The sequence below is a fragment of the Dioscorea cayenensis genome, unplaced genomic scaffold, assembly GCF_009730915.1.
Source record: "Dioscorea cayenensis subsp. rotundata cultivar TDr96_F1 unplaced genomic scaffold, TDr96_F1_v2_PseudoChromosome.rev07_lg8_w22 25.fasta BLBR01000624.1, whole genome shotgun sequence".
Lineage (NCBI taxonomy): Eukaryota > Viridiplantae > Streptophyta > Magnoliopsida > Dioscoreales > Dioscoreaceae > Dioscorea > Dioscorea cayenensis.
In genome coordinates this window covers 1985-15021 of record NW_024087015.1, presented here as the reverse complement: position 1 = coordinate 15021, position 13037 = coordinate 1985, and the positions used below count along the sequence as shown (strand labels likewise).

The 13037-nt window shown below is 35.5% G+C and overlaps 1 pseudogene; it reads right to left on the bottom strand.

Annotated features, from left to right (window-relative positions):
* Positions 1-1275: 1275 nt before the first annotated feature.
* LOC120254777 lies at positions 1276-12703 on the bottom strand (annotated as a pseudogene).
* Positions 12704-13037: the final 334 nt, after the last annotated feature.

Sequence of the window (13037 nt, the reverse complement as noted above, 5' to 3'; positions counted from 1 at the left end):
CCCTCTAGATTGTCCGGTGCTACACACTCTCCTCCAAGAGTCACTCAAGAGTCACACTTACAATCTACGAGCAAGGTAGCTTATATAGACGCCTCAATGTCCCAAATATAGCACATACCTCTTTTTAAAAAATCTCATGGCTACTAATTTAAAAACACTGCAGAAATTAGTCATTTGCAACATGGCCCCGAGGCTACGACTTGAGCGAGTTCGGGTTACGTTACGGACAACCTCAAGACCCATCAACCTCCCGGTCATGCTTAGTGCGAGTCGATGCGACGAAATCTCCCAGATCTCGATTGCCGGCAACTAGCCCTACCTCCTCGGGTTCCTCATCACGCAGGGTCCCTCGCAAGGGGCGCGACGTCCTTATGCGTCTTCACGAAACTTGCCAAACTTAGTCTTCAATCTTCCAATTTTGGTCTTCGAAGATTCTCAAACTTGATCTTCAATTCACCCAAGTTTGGTCCTCAAATCTTACCTAATAAACTTCGATCAATCCTCATCAAAGGATTCTTCAAATCATATCTTCATTCACACCATGAATAAATCTTTCTTTAATTAAGCTCCACCATATTTAGTCTTCAATCATATCTCTCTAAGTATGGTCTTGATATGATCTTGTCTTCAAGTTGTAATGCATTGCCAAAAATAACTCCAACAAGATCTTCAAGATAGCTTCACCATGATCTTCAAGATATTTGTCTCCATGTTATAGACTTACTAAAAATAACTCCACCAAGATCTTCAAGATGTTTGCCTTGCACTCCAAGTCTCCTTGCCATGTCACCATGTTTGCCACATCATCAATTATGCCTTGTCACCTCGGTTGCCACGTCACTTGGTCTAGGTGTCAAATCATGCCAATAAATAGTGCGGTTGCACTAACATTATCTTTAGCCAAAACATGTAAGAGGAACAACGCCTCATCAACAGAAAGCCCATCAATCTCAAAAATTACTTGATTCAGTAATCTTCTCCTTTCTGCAACTTCTGCCCGAGCAGCTTCAATGGCTCCTTCACGAGCTGCTTCACGATTTACTTCATGTGTAGCGGTTTCAACAATTGCCTTAAATCCTGGACCAATTATCTCCACAAAATTGTTTAGATTTTCAGATATTTTATCAAGTTATGGGTTTGCAGGAAGATTTTTCCTCTTTCGACGCGATCTTGAGGTACTAGTCTTAGACCCCATAGGTGATGGAGCAAGAATAGGTTCCTGAGTGGGAATAAAATACTCATCACTTGGCATTTGGAAAAATCCTGCATCATCAGTCATTGTAATATTCTTATGGAGATACTGCTCTGCATCATCGTCAATATCCCTCTTGAGGTGCCATGTGCTCTATCTTTTGCAAATACTGGAGCAAGGTCATTGAAGAAAGGAAAAGCTTTTCCATATAGGCCAGCTACTTCTTTATGGATCTATATTGCATTGGCAATTAAACAAAGTTAGTAACATATATAACAATTAAATAAATCTATACAATTGCCAAATAAAAGACTTTATACCTTAACATACTCGTCGTATGCACTTCTTTCACATTCAATGGTACATCTCTCATAATTCCAAACAAATCCACTTTTCTGTAATATATCGGCAATAGCCATAGTTTTGCTTTTAAACAATTTCACACAAGACTCAAAATTGGGTTGGGCCTTTAGTGTCATATGCGGGATTTTTTTTCTTTCACCATTCTTCCTAAATGAGTAAGATACCCATTTCTAAATCCATTTTCTGCCATCCACACTGGATTTGTAGATAACTCAACGAAGGCATCAATAAGAGCCTTATCTTCCTCTACAATCCAATAGTGTTTATTTTGACCCCTACCCCTTGATTGTGAACTTGAATCCATACTAGATAAAAGCAATGAAAGCAATAAAAATAAATGTCAAGTGAACATATAATGCATTTTGCAAAAATAAAATAAAATTCAGCTATAGTCAAGAACATTAAAATATAATTCTTAATAAATGTTTCCAATATCAAAACTGAAACACAAGATTACAAAAGACAAGCATCAATAGCAAATAATAGTATGTAGAAGCATTCAGACATAGTACATCAATAGTAAATAATAAAATCAACTCAACTGCCACTCATTAAACATTTCCACAGCCATGTTAAACCTAAATTGTGTCCACTCATCCATTGGATCAACAGCTGTAATGTTCTCAAAATCATCTTGCGTATTTTCATCTAAGATTAGATTGTCCACTTCATCTTCTGTAGGGTCTTCTGTCATCTCCCTTCTAATATAGTTATGTAACAAGCAACATGCATTAATGATACGTCGTTGCGTTGTCATCCTATAGAAACTTGGGCTTGATAGAATTTTCCAACGACATTTTAATAGACCAAATGTCCTCTCTATCACATGTCTTGCACTAGCATGTTTCTTGAGGTGTAATTGGTTGATGTCCATCAGCCCATGAACTTAAGTGATACCGTTGTCCTCGAAATGGCACAAGAAAACCAAGGCAATTTAAGTATCTTGCATCCACTAAGTAATAGAAACCTTATGGAAGGAGAAATTTTTTGTTAGCTAATGGGTTTGTAGACCATTTTACTATTAAAACTTTAAAAACAATTAAAAATTTTATTTACCATTTGGAACCCTTAAACCATTGGCCTTCGTTACTGCATCTGTAAGAACTCGGCCGTGATGAGCTGATCCTTCCCAGCCAGACAAGACATATGTAAATTGCATGTCTTGGCTATATACACCGAGTACATTGGTGGTTATTTCAGATTTTCTCGATTTGAATCTAGGTCGATCAGCTTTAGGCATGTTTACACGAATGTGTGTTCCATCTAAAGCTCAAAGACAATTCTATGTTGATTTAAAAAAAAATGTTACATATAAAATACAAGTTAGGATAAACAAAAAAATACAAATAAGCTATTACCTTAAACCATTTCCATCTAAAGTCAGTTGAATTTTCAGGTACTGGCTCAGGCTTTTTCAATAGAACACCATGGCAAAGAATAACCGACTTCAAAACAGCATGGAAATGTCGACTGATAAGTGCTTGTGCGATATGAATGCGAAGCGTTCATTCCTTATGTTGAGTATTACTTTTCTCAGGTTTTTACACTAATATGTGTGTTTTTATGTTACTTTTATGCAGATAGGGTTGTGAGGCCGAGTATGAAGGAAATAGGCCAATGTGGATCATAATGCACCTATTTTGGAGGAAATCTTGCTAAGGTTCAAACGCGAAGACATAGGTCAGGTATGAGATGCTAGAGTGTGTGCCAACCTCCTCGCATTCGAGTGAGCACATCCATTTGGAGGGCACAAAGGCGGGTCACACTCGAGCATTCCGACCTATGCATATAAGAACAAGAACCCCACCAATATGTATATTATTGAAGAAGCAAGTGATTCAAGACGTGAACGTGTGCCCGTTTGCGTTACCCCGATGAAAGTATGAAATTGGGGAAGTTATTCGAGTCGAAGGCTAGTAACAATCGCGAGCAATCAGCGATGGCGGCGAGTGTTCACCCGTACGAGAAATCGGAGAAACGAGAGAATCCACACGGGCGTGGAAATTATCCACGCCGTGTGGAAATCACTGCGACGCGTGTATACGTCCCACGCCCGTGGAGTTGCCGAATTCGACCTTATTTAAAGCCGATTCATCTCGATTTTTGTATTCTTTTCTCCATCTTTTCCCAACTTGCGAGAGGACTTTGGCTAGGGGTTTTCGAGGGGTATTGGCCAAGGTTTTTGGAGAGGTTCTATGGCTCCGACATCGTGATTCCATTAGGAAGAAGGTTGGTAGGGGAGCTTCGATCGAGGCGTATCCTATACTCAGGACGAAAGGAATCCTTGAGCGACGAGTAGAGGACTTTCCACAAGACCATCGACACGACCATCGAGGGGTTTCTTTATGGATTCATTGCTTTTACATTCTATTTCTTTGATTGTACTTAGCTCCATGGAGAGCTAAACCCTAGTGGGTACTTGGGTGATTGTGAACCCTAGGATGTATTCGCTTCTTTGAACTTCTTTATTATGCTTTCAATAAATTGATGTTTATTGTGAGTTCCAACCTTGAATGCTTGATTGTTTGAACATTTCCCCTAGAGTGACACTAGAGTTGAGAGTTCTTGTTGGTAACCTTGTGAGTGAGTGACACACCACGAGCGTTAGACAAAGCTAGGTTGGAGAGGGTTGAGAGGGTGAGTCGAGAGGTACAGGAGCGTCCTCTTTCCCCTCCGACGTGATAGATTCTACCTCCGTTCCTCTAGTTCTTTGTGGCTATAATAGAGTGAATGGTCTAAGGGATGAACCTCCGCTGGGGCCTAGTTGCGCGTGCAATTGAGTGAAGCATTGAGGTGATCTTAGTATCTAGGGCTTAATTGTGGCTAGGGACCTTCCGCCTGGACCAAAGGGTTAGATCTAAATCTAGGAAGAGATTTATCACTTGGAATCCCTAAAAGCTCATTGCAACTCTATCACGAGTGCGAGGTGTTGAGATTGTCGATTTCTCCTCCCGAGACATGTGTGTAGAGTTAGGCATAGTTGACCTTAGATTTGGGACTATGTATGTAAGGATTTCCACGACTCACCATTGCATTGATTAGGAAGCATAATAGAGAGTTCTTGCACTTGAAGCGATTATCCTAGGTGAAGCATCATCCGAGTACCCCATCTTTATCGATTGCCTTGTCTCCTCCTTACTTTTGCTCTCTTACTTGTTGCTTTTAATTTCTGAGAATTGAATCATTACCACACTTATCATTGTTGATACTCCACATAGCTAATAATCGAATTAAGTGTCTGTACTCCCTACTCCCTGTGGATTCGACCCCGCTCATCCGGGATTATTACTTCGACAAACCCGTGCACTTGCGGGATATAAGCAAGGGGATCTTGTCATCGACTAACTGTCTCTCCGGATCGGACAAAATCAAATTTAATTATCCTATTCTTAACATGGTGTCCTATAATGTTTAAGAACATCGCGGTCATTTCCTCAACCCGAACATTTATTGTGCCTCGTAGGCCCCTAGTGGTAGTTAGCAATTGGCACAAGTTATGAAAACAACGGCGGTCCATACATAATTTATCAATACACTGAATTTCACTTTCATAAACCACTCGATGAAGATATTCGTGTTGTTTGCGGCGCCTAGTTGATGTTGATGCAATATCACGTTCAATCATTCTATTTCTATGGTTGTGTTGCCTTGTTGCACATGTTGTGATCATGACGCTCAATATATAAATGTAGCATATAATCATTATGCAATATTGTTGTAGTTCTTTGATCTTCCTCATCTCTAAAAAAATGACAATTATATGTACATTATTTCATTGAGTTAATATTTTTTTTTAAAATAACTAAATACAATTGCAGGAAGGCTTCATGAGCTATTAACACAACATTTATTGAGGGAAAATAACTCCTTACCTCAATTTGAAAAATGCAAACAACTTAATAAATAATGTTATAATAAATGCAAAAGATTTAGTTTTCAGAAAAAAAAATAAAGGTATCATAGATCTCACATATACACATTATGATAGCATGCAACACATAAATGATAGTCATGCTAAACAACTAGATTGGTTATAATAAATATGGTTAAGACAAATATTTTCCAATATAGAAACTTCATAGCAATGACTACATAACCCATTACATCATCCTTTTTTATAGTTAACAGGACATCCAGACAAAAAGGTTATTAAATTGCTGCATCACCCTTAATCGCTAGTACACTATGCCAATGAAACCAAAGGTAAATCACAACTATAACTTCTGCATCTACTGTCAACACACACAATCAATAACAAGAACCAACCAACCAAAGTGGATACATAACCACCACCGAAAGGAAAAGTGGTGTACAATGGCACAAATAGAACAATACCACCAGCTTGCGCCATTTTAATTATTCCACAAAACATGGGGGGCACAAATAAAACTCTAGATCAAAGCATAGAAGAGCGTGCAAATAAGAACATACTATATGAAATCTGAAATCATTTGTCACAACAAAGAAGCTTAAACCATTAACAGATAAAAAAGAACTCAATAGTTTCTACAAGTATGAACCTTTGTGAATTTTATGCATGCATTAATCAAATCAAGCAAACAAAATTAGATCTTTTTGCAATAGGTAGCATCAATTCATAACAAATGATAGATTTGGATGAAAGTGCAAACCTTGGCTTTGGAAATAACCTTAACAACAACCTCTACAGATGATGCTTCAAAGCAAACAAATCTTGGTCTTTTCAAATATGAAAAGGGTATCTCCAAAATTTAGGTTAACAGCTAACCTATGGGATGGAGAAAATACACAACATTCAAACTAACATTCAAACCCAACATCACTACTAAAATAGATTTACACATACTGAGGAGAATTTATGAAGAATCAACAGATTCATATATATTTCCCAACCTGTAATTCTTCTCTCCACGGTACTCTCTTTTCTATGTTCTTAGAGAACTTACCAGAATGCTTGGAGATCCATGATACCTGTGATTGCTTGGAGATCCTGCCGGAATGAGATCTTGCCGGAGTTGATGATGGAGTTCACCATTCTTCTTTTGCTTTCTTTGGTCGAGATCCTGTAATTTTTGGTCAAAATGAAATGATATGGTTTTTAAAGAGGCGATATAGTCATTTCAAGTCCAAGGATTGCTCAATTCTCCCATTTTCTTAAGGCATCTGAATCCTTGATCCGTACAATGTCATTACAATTCCATGCCTATACCAATCCCATTGATGCACACCCAAACAAGGGTGTGCATGGATTTAGGAATGAATATTATTCCAAGGCTGGCAAACAAACAGCCCCTAAGTGTCAAAAGACCTCAAAGTGAGTGGAGAGATTTTTTATAAAAAATTTTATTTACTCTTCTCATCCTCTTATGAGTAGTTAATCGATCTCAAAAGTGAATTCAAAGAGAGATTTTTATAATTTTTTCTTTTACTCGATGAGTGTCGAAAAGACCCTCAGAGTGAGTTTCAAAGAATTTTATAAATTTTGTCTCTACCCCCAAGAGTGTCGAGACCTCGAGGTGGGTTTTGGAGACTTTTATAAGATTTTTGTCTCTACCCCCAATAGTGTCAAGATCTCAAGGTGGGTCTTGAAAAAAAAATTTTTATAAAATTTTCTTTCTAATACCAATAGTGTCAAGACCCAAGGTGGGTTTTTGAGAAATTTTATAAAATTTTGTCTCTCTCCCAAGGGAGTCAAGACCACAAGGTGGGTTTTGGAGAAATTTTATAAAATTTTCTCTCTACCCCCATAAGTGTCAAGATCTCAAGGTGGGTTTTGGAGAAATTTAATTTATAGAATTTTCTCTCTACCCCCAAGAGTGTCAAGACCTCAAGGTGAGTTTTGGAGAAAACTTTATAAAATTTTCTTTTTCCCCCAAGAGTATCAAGACCTCAAAGTGAGTTTTAGAGAAATTTTATAGAATTTTCTCTCTACCCCCAAGAGTGTCAAGACCTCAATGTGGGTTTTGGAAAAAACTTAGGGTGTGTTTGTTTGGGTGTATTTAGTTTTACATGTAAAACCAAATACTTTACTTTCTGAAATTAATTGTTTGTTTGAATGTATTTGCAAATCCTGATGTAATTGGGATTACATCACAATAGCTTTTTTTGGTGTACTTGGTTTTACACCCAAATTGGGCGTTAAACCATTCCCTGAAAACCAATGTATATATATACATACATGCATACATACACATGCACATACACATACATATACATTTATATATTTATATAAACATATACATGTACTTTTACACATATACATATACATACTCATATACATATATGTATATATACATTTACTTATACAGATATATACATACATACATATATATTCATATACGTATATATACACATACATATATATATGCACTACATATTTTTACACATATACATATATATACCCATATATGTATATGTATATATGCACATACATATATGTATATGTATATACATATACTTATACAGCTATATATATACTTATATACGTATATGTATATACATGTACTTATACAGATATATATTTATATACATATATGTATATACATATATATACACACATATACATGTATTTATACAGATATATATACACATATACATACATATATATGTATATTTATACATACATATACTCATATACATATATACATATATACACACATATACACATGCATTTTCCAATTATAGATTTACAAATCCTTTCAAACAAACATAAAATTTTATAATACAGTAATTTCAGTTACATCTAACCAAACACAAGATTTGACTACACTATATTTTAAAAACCAAGTATTTCTAATTACATTGTAATTAGAAATCCACTACATTTAGAATTACATCCAACCAAATGCCCCCTTAATAAAATTTTCTATCTACCCCCAAGAGTGTCAAGACTTCAAGGTGAGTTTTTGAAAAACTTTATAAAATTTTCACTCTACCCCCGAGAGTATCAAGACCTCAAGGTGGATTTTGGAGAAATTTTATAGAATTTTCTCTCTAACCCTAAGAGTTGCAAAGACCTCAAGGTAGCTTCAAGGAAATACTCATAAAATTTTTCAAGAGGGAGGTCCTGTGGGAAATTGACGTAAAAATACCCCCACGCATCAAGTTATTATTTTCTCCCGATTTCATATTATAGCATCCCATGTCATTTTTCACATCAACCTCGATTTTCTTTGTTTAAGAAAGTTCAAGATTTATTCAATCAGATCCTTTAAAACTTCACTTTTTCATATGTCTCCCTTTACAAACAAATCCATCTTTGATAACTTTTTGCAGATGAACCCGGATTTTTCTACGTTTTTTTTCACTTCAGCCCTCGAACTATATATATATATTCTTTCCTTCTTCTTTTTTTTTTTCTAAACTTTCAATCGCATATTCTGCCAATAAATCTATGATTGTCGTACATGAGGCTCGAAGATCCTAGGGTAAACCTATAGGCTATGTAAATGACCACTGATTGGGGAAAAAGAAAATAGACTCGATCGTTATCATTATACCCTATCATTTTGCTTAAATCCCATACATGAAAGAGTTGTGTAGAAAGTTTAGATTTAGGTTTTGCGAATGCAAATCAAGCAAAGAGAGAAAGGATAAAGGCATCTGTATGCACATAGGAAAGAGAAATAAAATGTGCAGACACTGTACAAAGCACAATTGTATTGCAAACGAATCAGAGAGCAAAACATGGCATGGCATAGTATGCATGCTAATGAGGGATCGAATAATGGCATTAATTGAATGTAAAAGAAAGAAATGGGTCCCACAAGATTCATGGCTCATTTCACATTCGGATGATGGCTATATGAAACATGGGCAAGGATCTTTCATACATTCATACTAACAATGTTTCATGAAGCAATGCATGACATGGCATGGATAGAAAGAACGGGACCCACCTGCAAGGTTGCACTCATAACCCATGATGATCATCCATACATCAAGTTTTATAAAACCATGCAATAAACAATATCTTGCTATATTGCATACAGAAAATTGCACCTCTTTCATAATACTCAAGACCGATTAGTTGCTTCCTCGTCTCCTCCACCGCGTGCTTTATCAACCACCTCTCTCTCTCTTGATCTTCTCTGTCTTTCTTGCCATCTCCTCCCTCTCTCGCTCTCCCTCTTCAATCTCCTTCTTAGTTCTCTTTTCCTCTCTTTTCCCAAAAACTCTCTCCATGTTCCTAACTTTTTCCTTTCACCTCTCTCGAACCCTCTTCTTTTTCTCTCTCCTCAAAGCACTCTGTTCTTTCTTTTTCCGCTTCTTCTTCTTTTTCCTATCTTTTTAATCTTCCACAATATCGAAACTCCTCCTTGGGAGTTTTTTTTTTAAATTTCAATTCAATTTTTTTTAAATTTTAAACATTTTTTTAATTTTGAATTTTGGATTTCAAATTTTTACTTTTATATAAAAATAATATATTCTCTTTTTCCTTGATATTTTCCCATGTCACAATTGGTGGCATGACATTTATTTATTTATTTATTCATTTTGGCCCTCCTATATCTTTTTATTTGATTCTTTTTTCTTTTTAAATTGATATTTTTATTAATTATTTTTTATTCAAAGTCTATACAAACATTTTTATTTATTAATGAGTTGAGTTTCTAATGTGACAATGAAATTATGGTTTGCCAATAGAACGGCCATCTATTAACACTAGCATTATACAATATTTTGAGAAGGGAAAGTTATTTATTAGTGCTTGAAATTTTTTTGTTTACTTCAATAAGTTTTTTGACAAAATATTATTATCTGTAATCTCTCCTTTTATAAGTAGTTCCATTTCATCACTTTCGTTTTCTTTGGAAGTTCGAATTTTGTTTGATAAAGCGGATGTACAAAACTAAAGATCAAAAGCTAAAACTAAAGGTGATCCAAAAATAATAAATCCAAGTCACCAAAACCAAAGAGCAAACTAAAATTGGAAGTGATGTAAAATAGTTTAATCAAGGTTATCTCAGCCGTAGGGGTTTAAAAAGTAATTTTTAGGAAAAAGAGGGACTTCAAAAGATTTGAAAAATCAAAGGTCTTTTGGACCAATAGTAAAGTTTTGACTCTCGATAAATTAACTTTTTAAAAACAAAAATAGTTTTAAGTTAAATAAATAAAAATTATCCACTAACAAGTAGGATCGTAGATTGATAAAACTCTCAGTTTCATCCCTGTGACAGGTGAGTCGTGAATTTGTCTTGGACTTGAAAAATTAAAATTTTTGGAGAGCTAATGTTTTGTAAAATAATTTGTGAAATTGTTCTTTGATTGGATTGTTAAGTATTTCATTTACAAGAGAGCTATTTTTTCATTGTATGCCAAACATTTTAATTTATTTCTTAGTATCTTTAAAACCAGAGTTCTATATCTTAAGTTAATTAAAGAAAGAATTATCATAATTAAAACTCAATAACATTCACAAATTTGTTTGTACGTAGGTGCTATATGAAAACATGATATAATATATATATTAATATATATAAATAATCATCTAATCACTGTAAAATTTTCTCAGGTTGCCATAATGAATATGAAATTTTTGTTAATTCAATTTATTTTCATATTTAACAAAAGTCTGAAGTATGCAATAGATAGACACTAGAAATTAAGGGAAAAATCTACATACAAATGTTCTAGTAGATTAAGAAGGGAAACAAAAAGCAAGTAGAACTAATTGTCCAACATAATAATGTCTGTTGGTCTAGTTTTGAAGTAGAGATGAGTTCCACAGCCATGGGAGTCGGTTGGGAGTGCAGGATAGCTCCTTTCTTTTGTTGTAGTAATGGTCTCCGCATGCATTTGCAAACTTAAGTACCTTTTCTCAACTGCCTCCTCATTCCTGCATCAATTAATTGCATTATGTTTATGTTTTGTTTTGTGCTTTTTAAAATATAAAAATTATGATATGAAAATTGTACTAAAAATTAATACCTCGAAGAGAGATCCCTCGACAACAGAAGCAACAGCGAACAAGAAAGCTCCAACAAATGCATCACCAGCTTTCTCAGCTTGTATCCACTGTCTTCACTCGAATACCCTCCAACCTTGCCTTTGAAATCCTGAAATAATCCAAAACAAATCAATTTATTTGAATAATTACCTTCTATATTATGTATATATTAATATATATGAGATATCCAAATGATAATTAATTAAGTTGATTATTAATTCATGAACCTTAGTGTAGTATCTGGCAACCCTTCTCTCCATCAGTAACAAGGAAGCAGCTTAAGACCTTCATACCAGGAGTGAAAAGAACCACATCTCATTGTAAGGATCTCCTTGTGTTAAGAAAGCAACCTCATCATCACTCACCTGATCAATTTTAAAACGACAGTACCGTTAATATAAATATATCAAACAAAAGTGATGTCTATCTATCTATATATTGATCATGATACAAAATATATATATATATATACTTACTTTAATGAAATCAGCATGTTTCCAACACTCAGTGATGCCTTTACGGCAGCCTGTTCAGAAGGCCACAAAGGGAAGCCTGACATTTGATCATAAGAGAGAAGAGCTCCGGCATCCCTGGCGGCCTTCATCGCCGCTATGTGAGCTGATCGGCACGGCTCTGTGATCAAACTGATAGAACCATAATGGAAGATCTTGGCATTCCTTTGATCAGGCTCATGTTAAGCTCAGCCTCAGTCAACAGCATATCAGCACTTGTTTCTTGTAAAACATGAACTCACGTTCACCATCACTGCGCAGCGTCACAAACGCAAGCAGCTGTTCTTGCACGCTCATCAAACAATACTCTCCCTCCACGTTCACTGAGTTTTCCTTCAGTATGTCAACGAGCATGTGTCCAAAACTCATCATCACCAAACTGAAATCAAGATCTCATATATATATATGATTAAAAATTAAATCAAAGATATCATAAAATCAATTACACTAATGCTGCTTAAAAAGTAGAAGATATTTGTAAGATTAAAAATAAAACAAACAGTTACCGTGTTAGTATGTATTTATTACCCCTGCCACGAAAGCAGAGTTTCCTCCATGCTTAGTGATGGCAACAGCCGCCGTGGCCGGAGCTCTCCGGGGGCTTTGATGAACCCCTGTGACTCTGCCACGAAACTCCGGCGACGTCCGGCACGTGAAGTCACGCAGCATCCTTGCAAATCGAAAGACACAACTCAAGTCTGATGCCATTGCAAACCAAGAGTAAATTAACTCACCTAATGGAGGAGTTAGATAAAGAAGATATTAAGTGTTTGAGTGAAGAGCAGTGAAGGGAGGTGTGTGTATTTAAGGAGTTAGTTTAGCTTTGTCGACTCTGATGTTGATTGTGGGAAATGAGATAATTAGTGGATTTGATTTTATCTAATGGGTAAGTTAAAGATATTAGCGTGTTATCTTTGAATTGTTAGGTATTAGGACTCACAACCTATATTTTGTATTAAAAGCGCTGTCTTTGTATTAAATGCATATATCTGACCGGTATTAGCTTGAATATTAGTTATATTAATAAATTTTGATATTAAAC